The sequence below is a fragment of the Magnolia sinica genome, chromosome 5 (genome assembly GCF_029962835.1).
Source record: "Magnolia sinica isolate HGM2019 chromosome 5, MsV1, whole genome shotgun sequence".
NCBI lineage: Eukaryota > Viridiplantae > Streptophyta > Magnoliopsida > Magnoliales > Magnoliaceae > Magnolia > Magnolia sinica.
In genome coordinates this window covers 29,047,125-29,063,251 of record NC_080577.1, presented here as the reverse complement: position 1 = coordinate 29,063,251, position 16,127 = coordinate 29,047,125, and the positions used below count along the sequence as shown (strand labels likewise).

Below are 16,127 nucleotides of genomic sequence, written 5' to 3'. Positions count from 1 at the left end.
GTGTTATTTTTTGTCTCAAGCCTTACCACGAGCTCACCATATGGATGGACGGTTTGGATATAACACATACCTCATGATAGGACCCACATAACTTGCTGACGTCACCCGGCCCCCTCTCCCTCAAGGCGGCGGATTGCATGCTAACAAGTTGAGGAGGGAGACTGCTACTGAAGTGACATCACCAAGTTCTGTGGGCCCACCATGATGTATGTTTTGTATCCATGCCGTCCATCCATCTTGAGAGATCATTTTAGGGTAAGATCCAAAGAATGAGTCACATCCAAAGCTCCAGTGGACCCCACCAGAGAAAACAGTGGGGAGAGTGACACCACCGTTAAAAACTTCTAATGAGGGACACCGATTTCCTGCTAAAGCCTTTGCAGGAAGTCCCTACGCAAGGATGCTGGGTGGGGCCCACCACCATGTTTCTTGGAAATATACTCCGTTCATCCGTTTATCGACCTTATTTTAGGAAAATTGAACAAAAACGAGGTGGATCCAAAACTAAAGTGGGCCACACGAGAGGGAAAATTGGGGAAAGAAATACCTACCGTTGAAACCTTCCTGGGCTCCACCTTGATTTTTATATGCCATCTAAACCATTTATAAGGTCATTAACACAGGGATGAAGTGAAAATACAAAAATTTTATCATGGAAAAAAGCTTTTATGGTCTTAAAAATGTTTCAACGGTTCTCACTGAATCCCTACTATTCCCTCTCGTGTGGCCCACTCGAGTCTTGGATCCACCTAATTTTTTGTAGCATGTCCTAAAATTAGCTTTAAAAATGGATGAACAGAGTATATTTCCTAAAAACATGGTGGTGGGCCCCACCTAGCCTACCTACGCAGGAACTTTATGCGAAAGGCTTTCGCATGAAATCTGCATCCTCTAACGAGGGCTGGTTAAGGCGCCGGCCCTAACCAACCCCTCTCTCATTCACCTCTCTCTCTCTCTCTCTCTCTCTCTCTCTCTCTCTCTCTCTCTCTGCGCCTCTCCTCTCCCTCTCCCTCCATCACTCCTCTCTCTCTCTCTCTCTGCACCTCTCCCTCTCTCTCTCTCTACGCCTCTCCCTCTCAAAAAGGATGGATGGAGTAGATTTCACACAAACATATTGGTGGGCCCACCCAGCATCCTTGCGCAGGAACTTCCAATCTCTTCCTGCTCTCTCTCTCTCTCTCTCTCTCTCTCTCTCTCTCTCTCTCTCTCTCTCTCTCGGTCTCCCTAACCTTTCTTATGTGTCTTTGATCCAGAACACCCTAGCCACGCACGCCCTCGCTCTCTCTCTCTGAAGCTCGATTGAAGACTATTTGTCGAACGTGAGGTATTTCTCTCTCTCTCTCTCTCTCTCTCTCTCTCTCTCTCAATCTCAATGCCGATTTGGGAATTTGGGGATTTAGTAATTTATGGATTTTTGATTTGATGTGGACCCTGATTTAAGGATTTGTGGATTTTAGGGCTTACAGATTTGAATGTGGACCCCGAATTGGGTTTTTTTTATTTTACAAATTAGGGATTTGGGGATTTTAAAATTTTGGGGATCTGAGGATTTTTGGAATTGGGATTTCACCTTCTATGTTTTATTTATTTAGTTCCTGTGTTTTATTTAGTTATTTCTCTTTCTTTATTGACATTTAGAAGTCCCCAATCCATTGATCTAAACTGTTCATTAGGTCCAAGGCACATTTCATGGGGCTGCCATGTAAACATAATACCAATCTGAGCCAAATCTTAGGGTCTGTCAAGCATGATTCATATAGAATCTGGCCTGGTTTGGATCTGTATTCAAATCAGCATGATTTTTTAAAGGCTTAATTTTCGCATCCAGTGTGTGTGTGTGTGTGTGTGTGTGTGTGTGTGTGTGTGTGTGTGTGTGTGGCCCACCTAAGTTATGGATCAAGCCAAGTTTTGGCCTTATGGCCTTAACAATGGAATGCTCATCTGATGTGGTGATTGGATGTCAAACATTGGAGTGTAGATTCTACATTTTATGGATTTTGGATCAGAGGTCATTCCAATGGCTGCTGAAGAATACAATGTTCAGGTAAAAAGTGTAGATTCGCTCAAAGCCCAGTTTACAAGGGGGCTACTGCTGCAATTGTTGGCACCTTTCTAGGCCTAAGAGTGTGTTATCAAGTTCCAGTCGACCTTTATATAAAGAAAGGAACCATATATTGGTCTCAGTTTTCTGAGAAAAAAATTAGGCATTTAAGGGAATGTTTGGTGAAGCCATCAGTCCATTTTGTATGAAAAAGCTTCCTTACAGCTCAAAGTTGCAGTAACCACCATAGTTCTGAAACTCTGAGTAACTACCACAGTTCTAAAATTCAATGACTTGGCTCAGAAACTCGCCTAGTCATCTTGGGGAGAGACAGACCTTTAACTTTGTTTTTGCTATCTACTTAGCGATTTTAGTTGCATACACCATTTTAAATATCTAATACTACTTTCAAGTACTCTTTAATTTAATTATAAATATTGACTGGAGTTGTCTTCGAGTCAACCTGACTTGACTGGACATTGAGCGGCGTTTTTGGTGTTTTTTTTTTTAATTAATAATTATGATCATAATCCCTACAGGAGGGGATTAGGTACTACCCAAGCCTCACCCGAGATGTCGTGGTCCTTACAGAGGCCCACCTATATGTATTTATGTTGGTAGAGAGGCTAATTGCTTCTTATTGTTGTTTTCCATTGCATTTTGCAGACAATTCCTAGAGCAACTGTATACTATGTCCAAAATATGTGAGATATGTTCTAGATTCAATGGGATGTATCAAGTGATATACTTTTCCTATTCAAGCTTTCTGTAAATAGTATTTCCCTATTCAGCTCTCTTTATATGGTTCTTGGGACATAACAGAATAGTTTGAAATGAACAACAATCGGCGGGTGGAGGTCCACTACATAGATATTGGATTTCATTTCACCATCACTGGGAGTTTCATGGATTTATTTGAAGGCCTTACATATGTTCAAGCATATTTTGCTCTTGCAGGAGCCAATAGGGCCCACCTATGATCAACAATGACAATTTGACAGGAGGAATGCTTGGTAGATTTGGAACATGTGCCAAAAGTATCCATGAAAGGGTAATCACAACCAAACAATTAAGGGCATACAAGATGGACGGTAAGAGTAAAAATGGTTTTATGACTCATTTCCACATGTAGCTTGGCTTTATTTTCAATTCTCCTTGGCAATATGCAAGTAACTAAATCCTCAACCATCTCATGGCGAACATTAATTTGAGTCAGCATAAACCTTTGGATCCTCTTTTTAAAAGGTATATTGGCTCTCCGTATTATGCATTGAAAGGCACAACTCCTAATCTTTGCAAATCATGGTGTAACACGTCAATCTCTAAGTCTCGATGAGTGGATGGTGTGCCTATTTTTTCTTGTTTATTTGAGAAGTACAATGCGATATGCTGGCTCAATATTGAGGGAAATGATTGGGTAATATTCTAATCCATTGAAATTGGGATTGTCTACTATCCTTTTCAATCTGGCATGCTTAATCTTTTGTCGATATTGTTAAGAAAAAACATCCATAAATTCTTGCAAGTTTTATGCTTGAGTGGAATACAGTTTTATTTATTTATTATTTCATACTGTTGTGATTGAATTGATTGTTACATCCATGCAGGGCTTAGAGTGGAAGGAGAAAGTAGAAGAATCTTCAACTAGAACAATGTCTCTAAGCTTAAAGACATCGTTTGAGTAGCTTGCAGTGGAAGTTGAGCCTAGCACCTCAGAAGCATTTAATCAAGAGAGAGAAGAAGTGTTCCCATATCTACCAAATGAAGTTACCCAAGCAAGGTGGTGCTTGTAGGCTTGTAGCAAGAAGTGTTCCCAGATCTACCAATTAGCAAACGAATCATGAATGCCTTCATGCAGTCCTTTGTGCTTTGTAACATGATCTCCAAGAGCACAGAGCTTTAAAGGCATTCAGTCTACATTTGCTGAACATAAGTGTTGCAAATAAAATTCCTCAGGCTTAGGTTTTACAGAAACTCTCTCCCATTTTATCAGGTCCTTTAGAAGGGGATCAGTCCATTCATGCTTCATGACTTGACCAACCAATATACAGTGAGAATTGGCTATTGAAGCATCAAAACATATGTTGTATATCCTGCAAGGAAGCTCATATGGTAAAGGAAGCAGTGAGATTAGAAATAGCAATCATTAGCCCTTTCCCCATAGCTAAATTCTCATGCATTAGGTATAAGTTGAATTTTTAAGAGGTATGTACTTTGTATATAAAAAGGGTGCGCCCACAAGTATAGTTTGTTGGCAGTGAAAATTGCTCATTTGAACATTGAATTTTTCCTTGCTAGTTACACTGTTTGTCGAAGATCCTGAAATTTGATATGGGTTACAGGAATTTGGCTATCCCTAGAAGCTCTTCTGTAACTAGCCTGTCATTTGTTAATTCCATTTCTAATGCAGGTCAGCCTAAGCGACATCTTCTTACAACTGGATGGAGTGTGTTTGTAAGTGCAAAGAGGCTTGTTACAAGTGACTCAGTCCTTTTCATCTGGTATGCTGATTCAGAATCCTCATGCTACCTATGTGATGCACGTAGCATGCCACCTATGTGATGCACGTAGCATTTCAATCTGTCATGTCATATATAGTTTGCATCTGACTATGAAATATATTGCTTTCGTCATCAGGAAAGAAAAGAATTAGTTACTCCTGGGAATCCAGTGTGCTAATCGGCCACAAACAGTCATGTCAGTTTTATCAAGTGATAGCATGCACATAGGGCTCCTTGCTGCAGCAGCTCATGCAGCCTCCATAAATAGTCGTTTCACTATTTTTTATAACCCAAGGTAGAATTAATGCAACTCATAAAAATTGAATGTTGTAAATATCATAACAAATATAAACAGTTATGTATTATATTGTTTTACATTGTTTTCAGGGCAAGCCCATCTGAATTTGTCATACCTCTAGCCAAATATGCTAAAGCAGTCTACCACACCCGCGTTTTAGTTGGCATGTGCTTTCGGATGCTATTTGAGACAAAAGAGTCAAGAGTGTGTTGTAAGTTTCATGCTCAAAATGTCTCTCTTTCGTTATTCCTCCCTTCTAAACTTTTTTATGTTGTTGTTTGGAATTTCACATTTATCTATGGCAGATATGATATGCCTTTGAACTATCTGATGTTTAAGCCATGCAAACTTCCATCCACATGTTTTGTTTTTCATTGTATTTGACCTTTTATGCTTGTATACACACTTCACACGTAGTAATAATGTCATTCCATTATGCCTAGATACATGGGCACAATAACTGGCATAGGTGATTTAGATCCTGTTCGTTGGATTATTAGTCTCTCCTTCTCATGTTGTTACACTGGTAACAGCAGGAGAGCTCTCTTCTGCTCTTTCTTTTTCTACTCTTCATTCTAGCTTGAATATCAGAAGAAATGTATTATGTGATGTTCTACAGAAAGAAAATGCAATTTTGTGTTCAACTAGCAACAATCTGCATGAGGCTCGACTTTTGTTATTCTAAATTGTTGATCTGGTTGGCCTCATAGGAGATGGGTCATGCTCCAATCTAATCCCCATCAAATGATCTTAGAAAACTGATGAAAATGGACAACTACAACAAATTGTCTAGATTTAACAGGGTCAAGTTGGACAGTTAGGATCATCCAACCTGGAAGATTTTTTGGGGAATACCATTACATGGGCTAATCATATGAACATTTAGATCACCAAAAAACTGGGGCACATGTACAATTTCTGGGGCTAAGCAAATATAGCAAATGCTTTGATTAAACATTGTAAATTTCGTCATATCGAAAATCCATGTTCAAATTCACAAAAGTATAAGCATAAAAAAATCATCAATCTGTTTACCTGTAATTTCAGAGTATCTGAAGGCTTTTCCACAGATTTGGGTCAAACAAGCGGTCTCTTCATAGAAGTCCTGATTCTTGAGGCTTTTAATGGTGACGATTGCTTACTGTTCTTTGTAGAAATTGGCATGCGATTTGTTCTCTTTTCCACGCCGTTAAACCGTTTTATGGGCTGTAATGGTCAATTTTTTTTAGCTATTTCGTTACCTTATTTCGTCAATAGCTAACCTAATTTTGGCTATTTGCTATATATTTAGTTCAGTTTCTTATTAAAGCCTGCTGAGCATCCAAACACACAAATTGATATTTAGTGTAGTTTCATATTCAGCACAATCTTTTGAATTTTGTGAATGTGATTCTTATTAAACAATTGTGTGAATTATATTTTGGTTTATCTTACTCTTCTTTCCCGACCTGGTACAAGACTCTTAATCATCCTGAGCTATTTGCATCAAGAAATGACCAGATACAAGGTCTCCAATGCATCAGTGTAGAAAAGATGGATACACAGAGATACAGATTCATTATTTAGTGAAAACCATTATTATCACATGAAAATTGTAAATTTAAAGTATCTATAGAAATCTATATCTACATTGTCAATGTTTGAAGTATAAAGTAGGAAACATCAAAAGAAAGATATCAAGGATTCGAGATACTCATACCTATTATGATTTGTTTTCATCAATATACAGGTTAAAATAGTTGGAAGGGCAGGGTTCTCAGAGTTTGATGAATATGTTCCCATGGTAGACAGCTGTGGATTCAAGCTAGAAGAAGTGTCCGAGCAAAAGCTCCCGTCTCCTAGAAGTATACAAGTATATATTAGATTTCATTGGGGAGTTATAGGCTTTTGCAAGTCAATGGTTATATTTGTCATACAAGGTATTTGTCATATGAGGTATCATATTTAGTGGATCCCATTTATGTGCATGTATTTGTCATATGAGGTATCATATAATGCTTTGGCAGGGAGTTTTTATTTTCAGTATACTTTGAACTTTTTAGTTTGATGAATATAATTCTTATTAAACAATCATGTGAATAGGATTTATTTTGTTAATAGAATTCTTATTAAACAAGCGTATAAATTATTTTTTGAATGACTATCAGATGTATGATTCAAAAAATAAATAAATAAATAAATAAATAAAATTTGATGATATATTTTTTTTTCACAGATATTTTAGTGACGGACCAAATCCGTTGCTAATTTCTGAACACGTTGAAAATCAACGATGGATTTGAGTCCGTTGCTCTCCTCATATTAGTGACGGACGTTATCCGTCGCCAATATTTTTAATGATGAATATTTCAGGTGGGTTTTTTGAATTTTAGAGAATGATTTTTATTTTTTACGACAGATCTTATCCGTCGGTAATCTGCGACAGACTTATCCATTGGAGATCAAATGACAGATTTTATCCGTCGGAAAAAAAAATGACCCAGTAAACAACGACGGACGAAATCCGTCATTTATTTGGCTTTACAATGGATTTGGTCCGTCGCAAATTCGTGATTTTGGCATAGTGTATGCACGATTGAAGCGTGTAGGAGATCCTAAGTCGGCATCGTAGTGGCGGAGCTTGGATAGGAGTTGAGTCGAGGACCCAGTGTTGTAGATCTTCTTCCCTTCTTTTGTCATCTGATGTATTTCCTTTCAGCCTTGTATCTAAAGTTTAAATTTTTTAATGGATTTTGTAATGTGTCCCTTTATTATTTCTGAGATTTACTTGATGTGATCTTGGGTATGCTCGTATTGGAATGGATATGTGATTATGAAAATCCTCCTTGTAGGATCCAGAATCGAAACCTGCTTTAGGAGCCGAGAATGGGGTATTATGGAGGCTGTTACAGCCAGAACCAGCTATCGGGTTCCTTCTGATTCTAGTTACCGACTTTGGGGCATGACAACACATCTCCTTAAGATTTGGTCTAGGCAATATTTTAACAAATATGAATCATCCCAGAAGAATTTGCGTACCTCAACGAAAAATTTCTTCTTATCTTACGCAGTCCAATATGTCGGCATGAAACCTGTGGCAAGATAATTAGCAATATCCACAAACCAAGGTGAATGGGAGACTTTAAATAGTCATTAATTAGGGAACATGTCATTTATATTCATCGTCTCAAAGGAATTAGAAAGGTTAAGGTGGGAAAGATGGTCAGCCACTACGTTCTATACTCCCTTCTTATCTTTTATTTTCAAATCAAATTCTTGGAGTAGGAGGATCCATCTTATCAAGCGGGGCTTAGTATCATTCTTAGAAAGAAGATACTTAAGCACTGCATGATCTGTGTAGATGATGATCTTGGATCCGATCAAGTAGGACTTAAATTTGTCCAAAGCGAATACTACAACTAAAAGTTCCTTCTCCGTAGTTGTGTAATCACTTAGGCAGGATTTAAAGTTCTACTTGTGTAATGTATAACATAGGGCTTCTTCTCTTTTCTTTGGCCTAACACTACCCTAAGAGCATAATCGGATGCGTCACACATAATTTCAAAAGGAATGCTCCAGTCAGGTGGCTGCATAATAGGTGCAATGGTTAACATGCCCCTGAGCTTAGAAAAAGCTTCCAGGCATTGCTCAGTCTACTCATATGGTACATCCTTCTGAAGTAGATTGCATAAAAGATGAGAGAGGTGACTAAAGTCCTTTATGAATTTCTTGTAAAATCTGGCGTGTCCTAAAAAGGATCAAATGTCTCGTATGTTATTGGGTGGAGGTAAGTTAGAGATAAGATCAATCTTAGCCTTATCTACCTCAATTCCTTTGGATAAGATGATATGTCCAAGGAATATCCCCTTACGAACCATGAAATGGCACTTCTCCAAATTTAGTACCAAATTCTTTTCCTCACATTGCTTCAGCACATATTTAAGATTCTCCAAACAATCGCTGAAGGATGGACCAAAGACAGATAAGTCATCCATGAAGACCTTTAAATATTGCCCCACCATGTCAAAAAAATACTCAGCATGTATTACTGAAAAGTGGTGGGGGCATTACACAGTCCAAATGGCATCCTTTGGTAAGCAAAAATAGCAAAGGGACATATGAATGTGGTCTTTTCCTGATCTTCAGGGGCTATCTCTATCTAGTTATAGCCCGAATATCCGTCAAGGAAACAGTAATAGAAATGACCAGCTAGCCTTTCTAAGATTTGATCAATAAAGGGCAAGGAAAGTGGTCCTTCCTTGTAACGATATTCAATTTCCTATAATCAATGCACATTCTCCAACCAGTAGTAGCTCTAGTTGGCACATGTTCATTGTCGCCATTGGCTACGATGGTGATTCCAAACTTCTTAGGAACCACCTATGTTAGACTCACCCATTGGTTATTAGATATATGGTATATGATACTCACATACAATAACTTAAGAAACTCGGCCTTAACCACTTCCTTCATGTTTGGATTTAATCTATGTTGTGGTTGCCAGGAGGTTTCGCATTATCCTCTAGATAAATGCGATTAGTACAAATCAAATGGTCAATTCCCTTAAGGTTCGCAATCGACCATCCAAGGGCTCCTTTGTGCTCAATGGGAGTAAAAATAAGCATACTCTCCTATTCTCGCTCAAGGCAAGAAGAAATCACCACCAGGTATGTCTCATCTTAACCTAAATAGACGTATTTCAAATCAAAGGTTAAAGGTTTTAGGTCAAGCTTCGGTGCCTTGAGGTTAGACGGTAGAGGCATTATATCCGTTTGGAGTAATTCTTCAAATTATGGCCTCTGCTGGTTAACTTTTAAGTACCGACACAGTATCAAACATGGCATCCGTCTCCCTAATCATATCATCATCTAAATCATGAGAGTGGGCCAAGCACATCTCTAGAGGGTCAGAGGATAAGGTCATCAGAGTTCTATCTTCCACAAAAGAATCAATCAAGTTAACATCGTGGGCATCGTCACCATCCTCTACTTATTTGCTCATATTGAAAAAGATATTGAGCTCTAATGTCATATTCCCAAAACAAAAATTCATAATTTCATTCCTACAATTGATGATTGCATTTGATATAGCAAGGAATGGGCGACCAAGGATGACAGGAATTCGAGTGCTTATATCCATGATGGGTTGAGTATCTAGGATGATAAAATCTATTGGATAGTAGAATTTATCAACCTAGACCAATACATCTTCAATTATCCCTCTCAGCACACGAACTGAGCGATTGGCCAGTTGTAATGTGGTCCGGGTGGGTTTTAATTCACCTAGACCCAATTCTTCATAGACCGAGTATGGGATCAGATTTACGCTCGCTGCTAAGTTAAGAAGTGCATGCTCAATCCGGTAATTACCAATTACACTAGGATCTTTGTACTTCTGTGGCACATCTTGCTTTAAGATGGCACTCACTTTTTCTGATAAGAAGATTTTCTTTTGAATGTTTTACCATCTTTTGGTTGTACATAAATCTTTCAGAAATTTGGCATATGAAGGTATCTGTTTTACGGCATTCAGTAGAGAAATGTTGACCTTCACTTGCTTAAGCACCTCTAGAATATCCTAAGAGTCAGAGAGAGATTTTTGTGATATCAACCATTGCGGAAATGGAGCAATTAGTTTTTTTTTAAGTTCCGATTCTATCTCATGTGGAACATTGCTAGGTCTATCAGTCTCATCTACATCCGGGTCCTTAAGCTTCTCAGCCCTTATCAGAATAAATTTTTCAATTATCTTCCCACTCCTAAGAGTGGTGATAGACTTAGCTAGTTCCATTGGATTTGAATAGCTTGGTTCACTAACTCCGTATTGCGGTTTAGGAATGGGGATAGGTTAGGCTGGAAGCATCCCTTTTTCCATAACTGTAACGCGTGAGTCTATCTTTTGTATAGCCTTTGTGAGTTCTTGTGAGGCTTGAAGAATACTTTGTTGGATGAGCTCTTAAGGATTTTGAACCAATTCCTCTTGAGATTTCCTTTGATTTAAGAATTGATTAGGGATTCCTTGAGGTGTAACAGATTGTCCATTTCTCCAACTGAATTTCAGATGATTTATCTAGCGGGAATTGTATGTGTTTGAAGTGAGTCCCTTGAAAGGCCTTTGGTAGTTATTTACGGCAATTGATTGCTCATTCAATATTTCTTGAAACACATGTATTGTTGGAAAATTTTCAATTGTATGAATGTTACAAGCACAAATACGCAGAAAACTTCCTTATTCTTATCCTTCCTACATTTCATGGCCTCAAGTTTCCTTGTGAGACTAGCCACTTTAGCGTTAAAATCATCTTCCTCTTTCAAAAGATATATTCTACCTCTCTCCTTTGATTGAGTAGGCTTAGACATGATGCTCGTTCTTGGAGAGATGTCTCATGATTGTGCAGTTTTAGTAAGTTTATCAAAGTAATCCCACACTTCATCAAAATCTTTGTTCAGGAATTCCCCATTGCACATTGTCTCAACAACTTGGCGCATGGAAGATGTTAGTCCTTCATAGAAGAAATTTGTTATGTGTCACATTTCAAAACCATGTTGTGGGCATGAACTGACAAGATCCTTGAACCACTCCCAACATTAGAAGAATGTTTCATCTTCCCCTTGGGCGAAGTTCATGATCGACTTTCTGATGGTGTTCGTTTTATGATATAAGAAGAATTTCTTTATCAACTCCCTTGTCATGTCATTCCATCTACCAATAGATCGTGGACGTAGTAAATGTAACCATGTCTTAGCCTTTTCTTTCAGGGAGAAAGGGAAGATTTTCAGCCGGATTATGTCCTTAGACACATTAAGAAAGTATAAAGTAGCTATGATCTCATCAAACTCTTTCAAGTGTAAATATGGATTTTTATATTCAAGCTTAAGGAACTTTGGAAGGAGTTGGATCATTCCTAGCTTGATGTCTATGTTTCCTGTATTTTTTGAAAAAACCATATAGGAAGGGGTGCTCACCCCCACCAATTGTAAATAGTCTCATAAAGTACGAGGCGGGGGTGCTCAATGCACCTCGATCTCATTGTGGATTTCCTCCACCCCAGGTTGGGGTGGATTTGGAGGTTGATTGGCCAATTGATTTGCAGTCATAACTTCGGTTAACTCTATGGATCTCGAGTGGTGTCTAATCCTGTGATGGATAGATAACTCCTCAACCAATCCTCCTTCACTCAAGAGACGTCGAATGTTGTCACGGACCCACTTGAGCATGAAACACTCTCAGCCCTCAATTTCAAAATCTAACCTAAACCTAAAAAGAAAAAGGAAAGTAGAAATCTAGAAATAAAAATAGAGAGAATTAGAAAGGAGTTAACAAATTAGAAGTTTCTACGTTAGGATCCTGCCAAAGAAAAAAGAAAATAAATTAGTTTCTAAAAAGATAGAAAGTTTCTAAAAATATAAAGATAACTTAGTTTCTAAAAACAAATTAGGAAAGTTTCTAAAAAAACAACCTAGTTTCCAAATATGAAAAAGGAAAGTTTCTAAAAACAAATTAGGAAAGTTTCTAAACCTAGAAAAAGAAAAGTGAGTTAGTTTCTTAAAAAAAAAAAAAAAAAAAACTAAGAAAGCAACCTGGTTTCTAAAAAATAAAAAAGGAAAGTTTCTAAAAATAGAAAGTAAGTTAGTTTCTAAAAAAGAAAAAGGAAAGTAAATTAGTTTTTAAAAAAGAAAAAGGAAAGGAAATTAGTTTCGAAAATCAGATTAAGAAAGTTTCTAAAAACAAATTAGGAAAGTTTCTATCCTAAAATTAGAAAGTAAATTAGTTTCTAAAAACAGAAAAGGAAAGTTTTTAAACCTAGAAATAGAAAACTAAGTTAATTTCTAAAATAATTCAGAAAAACCCCAACCTAAAAATAGAAAGTAGAAAAACCCTAATATTAAACTAATTCTAAAACTAGTTCATCTTTTTTTTAAAAAAAGCAACTGTTAGTTCCCAGCAACGGTGTCAAGTGTAGGGTCGCGATATAGTAATAATCTCGGTAAGACCGAGGTCAAATCCACAGGGACTGATCTTGTGGTTTTCTAAAATTAACTAGAAGTAGAACTAAAAGAAGATGTAAAACTAATTCTGAAGTGATTGAGAGAGTAATTGTGAATTAAGTAATTAAAACTAAGAATTTAAAGGTGGGAATTAGGGTTTCCAAGGATCTACTTATAGTGATCAGGGAGCTCTCATACTTGATTTAAGTAACATAATCAGAATTGGAGTCCTATCTTATCCAATTAGAAAATATATCAATAAAACTAAATATGAACCTCCATTGACCTAATTCTCGATGAATGAGAACTATGATAATTGGCACGGATTCCATCACCAAATCATGCCCAGGAAACAATGGCAAACAACAGGATTTACCAATCTCATAATCTTAAAGCAAGAGAATTGTAAATATTAGGAAGGATTCCATCACCCTACCATACCCAAGGGACGATGGTAAACAACGGGACTTACTAATTTCACATTCTTAAATCAGGAAAAGAAGATACTCAAAGCTATTGCAGATCTACTGTAATTTAAGTCGCAATAAACCATTAAAAACTGAAAGTATTCTTTAAATATCAAATTAGAATCCACAGAGTTTAACATAAACATGAATCAAAGCAATAGAAACATCCCATCATGCTACAAGATTCACCACTTAGCCCTTGTTAAGAGGTTTATCCAACCATAGACATGATTGGACCAAAGTCTCTTAAGAAAAACATGAAAACAACTAAGGAAGAAGAAAAAAAAATCTTTCCTAGGAACATCATAGAGAGTCCTATTTATAGTTGTAGAACTTCAACTTTCGTACCTAGTTGAAAAACTCTAGAAACCGCATAAAATTTACACAGTTTGCTAAAATAAACTTCACTCTACGCAGTTTTCCAAAATAGACTTTACTTTGCGTAATTTCACAGAATGACCCAGAGTTTCAGAATATGCTTTTCCAGAACGATTTTAGGATTTCTTTTCTTCACTTCAAATCTTTAATTCTCTTCATTCCTCACTTGGTTTTCTTAGATTTTTAGCATATGAATTCTTCAATCTTGGTCTTCTAAGATCCATCCCTTGCCTTGGTGATTCTTAAGCATTAAATCCATGCTTTTAGCACCCTTTTCAATCCAAGTTCTTAAATTCATCTTGCAACACAATCATGAGTAAAATAGAAATTAAGCATTATCATATTTATAAAACTAAGATATAAATGGGGGATAATATGTAATATTTGACCCTCAACATTACTTCAAAACAAAGAAGAACAAATATTTGATATATCTCAGGTAATATAAAACCCTAGAAAGACCTTAGGACTAGGTACTTTCAAAAATGTTTAAAATTGGGTTTTTATGCTTATTTTACTTGGAATTCGGCCAGCCTAACTTTTGGTTCAACTAGCCTAAGTTTTCTCAGATAGCCTAAGAAGCCCGAGGCAACAACTAATTTTGATTGCAAATTCGGCTAGCCCGAGTTTTGGTTTAGCTAGCCCGAGAATCTTCGGGTCAAATTCCAGCAACTTCAACATTTCGAATTCGCGGGAATTCAGCTAGCCGAAGGTCAAATTTAGCTAGCCGAACTGGGTTGTTCGGCCAGCCGAATTTTGGATAAATCTTATCCCGCGGGATCCGAAGTCTGTTGAACTGAATCCGGTCTACTCGGGCTAGTCAAAGACTGCCTCGGGCTAGCCAAAGATTCAACTTCTTTACCTATAAATTGAGTTCTTCTCTCGTTCAGAATAACACAAGTAAATTATTAAAATCCTTCTGCAAGAGAGAGAAGCTCAAGTTATTAGCAAGTTATTTAAATGGTATTTGTAAATTTAATTTATATAGTTTTTTATTCAATTTTCTTAATCTCAGATCTTTCTAGTTTAATTCTAAAGAGAGTAAACTATACTATTGTTTTGAGATTTAAGAGAATTGATTGAAGTAGCCATTGGTTTGAACTTAATTAAAATCAATAGAAACCTAGACCCTTTCTATCTGACTGAACAAAGAACAATCTACATTCAAGAAAGCAGTTCTTCGGCTACAAGCTTTTGATACGTCTTCTATGATGAAGATAAGTATACTCTCTAAACTCTGTTTGGTTTTTCTGAGATAGCCAGTTAAAATCTCAATTTAGGTTTTGTATGAGATAGCCTGAAAATTTTAATGAGGGGTTTGATTGTAATAGCCCGTGAAAATCACAAGAATTATATCAGGTTTTAAGATAAGCCTGGGAAAACTTTTTTCATAGTGAAAGCTAAAATTACATAGAGAGTAATTTTGGGAGTGGAGTTGGTGTGGCTATTTTTAAAGCACTGAACCACTATAATCCTCTGTGTTATGTGGTGAATGCCTTTTTTTTTTATGTGGTGAATGGTTGTATTTAATTTTATGATGAGTAGTGAATGTTGTAATATTTTATTTTTATTTACTCTTACAAGTTTAAGATTTGAAATTCGTGAAATAAGGTTGTCCTGCCTAAAACTTTAGGTGAAAGTTGTCCTACAAATTATTTGGAATCAACATTTTAATACTTAAGCAATTGAGATCTTAGATTTATTTACATATTTAGTACTTATTTCTATTATTTGGCATAGTTCAATTCACACCCCCCCTAATTATTTTATTTTTATTTACTCTTGCAAGTTTAAGATTTTGATTTTAAAGAAATTCATGAAATAAGGTTGTCTTGCCTAAAACTTTAGGTGAAGGTTGTCCTACGAATTATTTAGAATCAACGTTTTAATACTTAAGCAATTGAGATCTTGGATTTATTTACATATTTAGTACTTATTTCGATTATTTGGCATAGTTCTATTCCCCCCCCCTTCTAGGACATCTTAAGCTCTCCTTTTCAAGTGGTATCAAAGAGGGTTGCTCTTTTATATAAAAAAAAAAAAAAAACATCCTTGATCTAGATCCAGCCATGATGAGGATTTTCCTTAAATCCTTATATGGAAATGTGTGGCAAGCCACTTTGACTAAATGAATCCCTCTTATGATAGAAGTAACTGCTGATGATGGAATCAAATTAATGAAAGAAACCACATTTACTTTTTAGAGTACGATTCAAAAAAGTGAAAGCAGTGCAAATACAAAAGCTTTAAATGTAATAACTCGTGCTCTATTGCTTGATGAATTCAAAAGAATTATTTCATGGGATACAACTAAGCAAGCATGGGACATTCTCGAAATGACACATGAAGAAACTAATATTGTTAAAAAATTAAAAATACAAATCCTCACAACCAAAATTAAGGAGATTCATATGGAAGAAAATGAGTCTTTTATGGACTTCTATATGAAACTGAATGATATAGTGAATTCCATGT

The 16,127-nt window shown here is 36.6% G+C and overlaps 1 long non-coding RNA gene and 1 other non-coding gene across 3 annotated transcripts; both read left to right on the top strand.

The window, feature by feature from the left end:
• Positions 1-1,253: 1,253 nt before the first annotated feature.
• On the top strand, positions 1,254-5,052 carry LOC131245870 (uncharacterized). Of its 2 annotated transcripts, XR_009171021.1 has the most exons (6): positions 1,257-1,324; positions 2,708-3,286; positions 3,649-3,821; positions 4,452-4,520; positions 4,679-4,837; positions 4,930-5,052. It is a non-coding gene; the product is annotated as an uncharacterized LOC131245870 (long non-coding RNA). The 2 variants fall into 2 exon arrangements; XR_009171022.1 differs by having other exon boundaries at positions 1,254-1,324; positions 2,708-3,132; positions 4,679-4,952.
• Positions 5,053-11,356: 6,304 nt separating this feature from the next.
• Positions 11,357-11,463, top strand: LOC131247637 (small nucleolar RNA R71). The gene has a single exon (XR_009171913.1). It is a non-coding gene; the product is annotated as a small nucleolar RNA R71 (small nucleolar RNA).
• Positions 11,464-16,127: the final 4,664 nt, after the last annotated feature.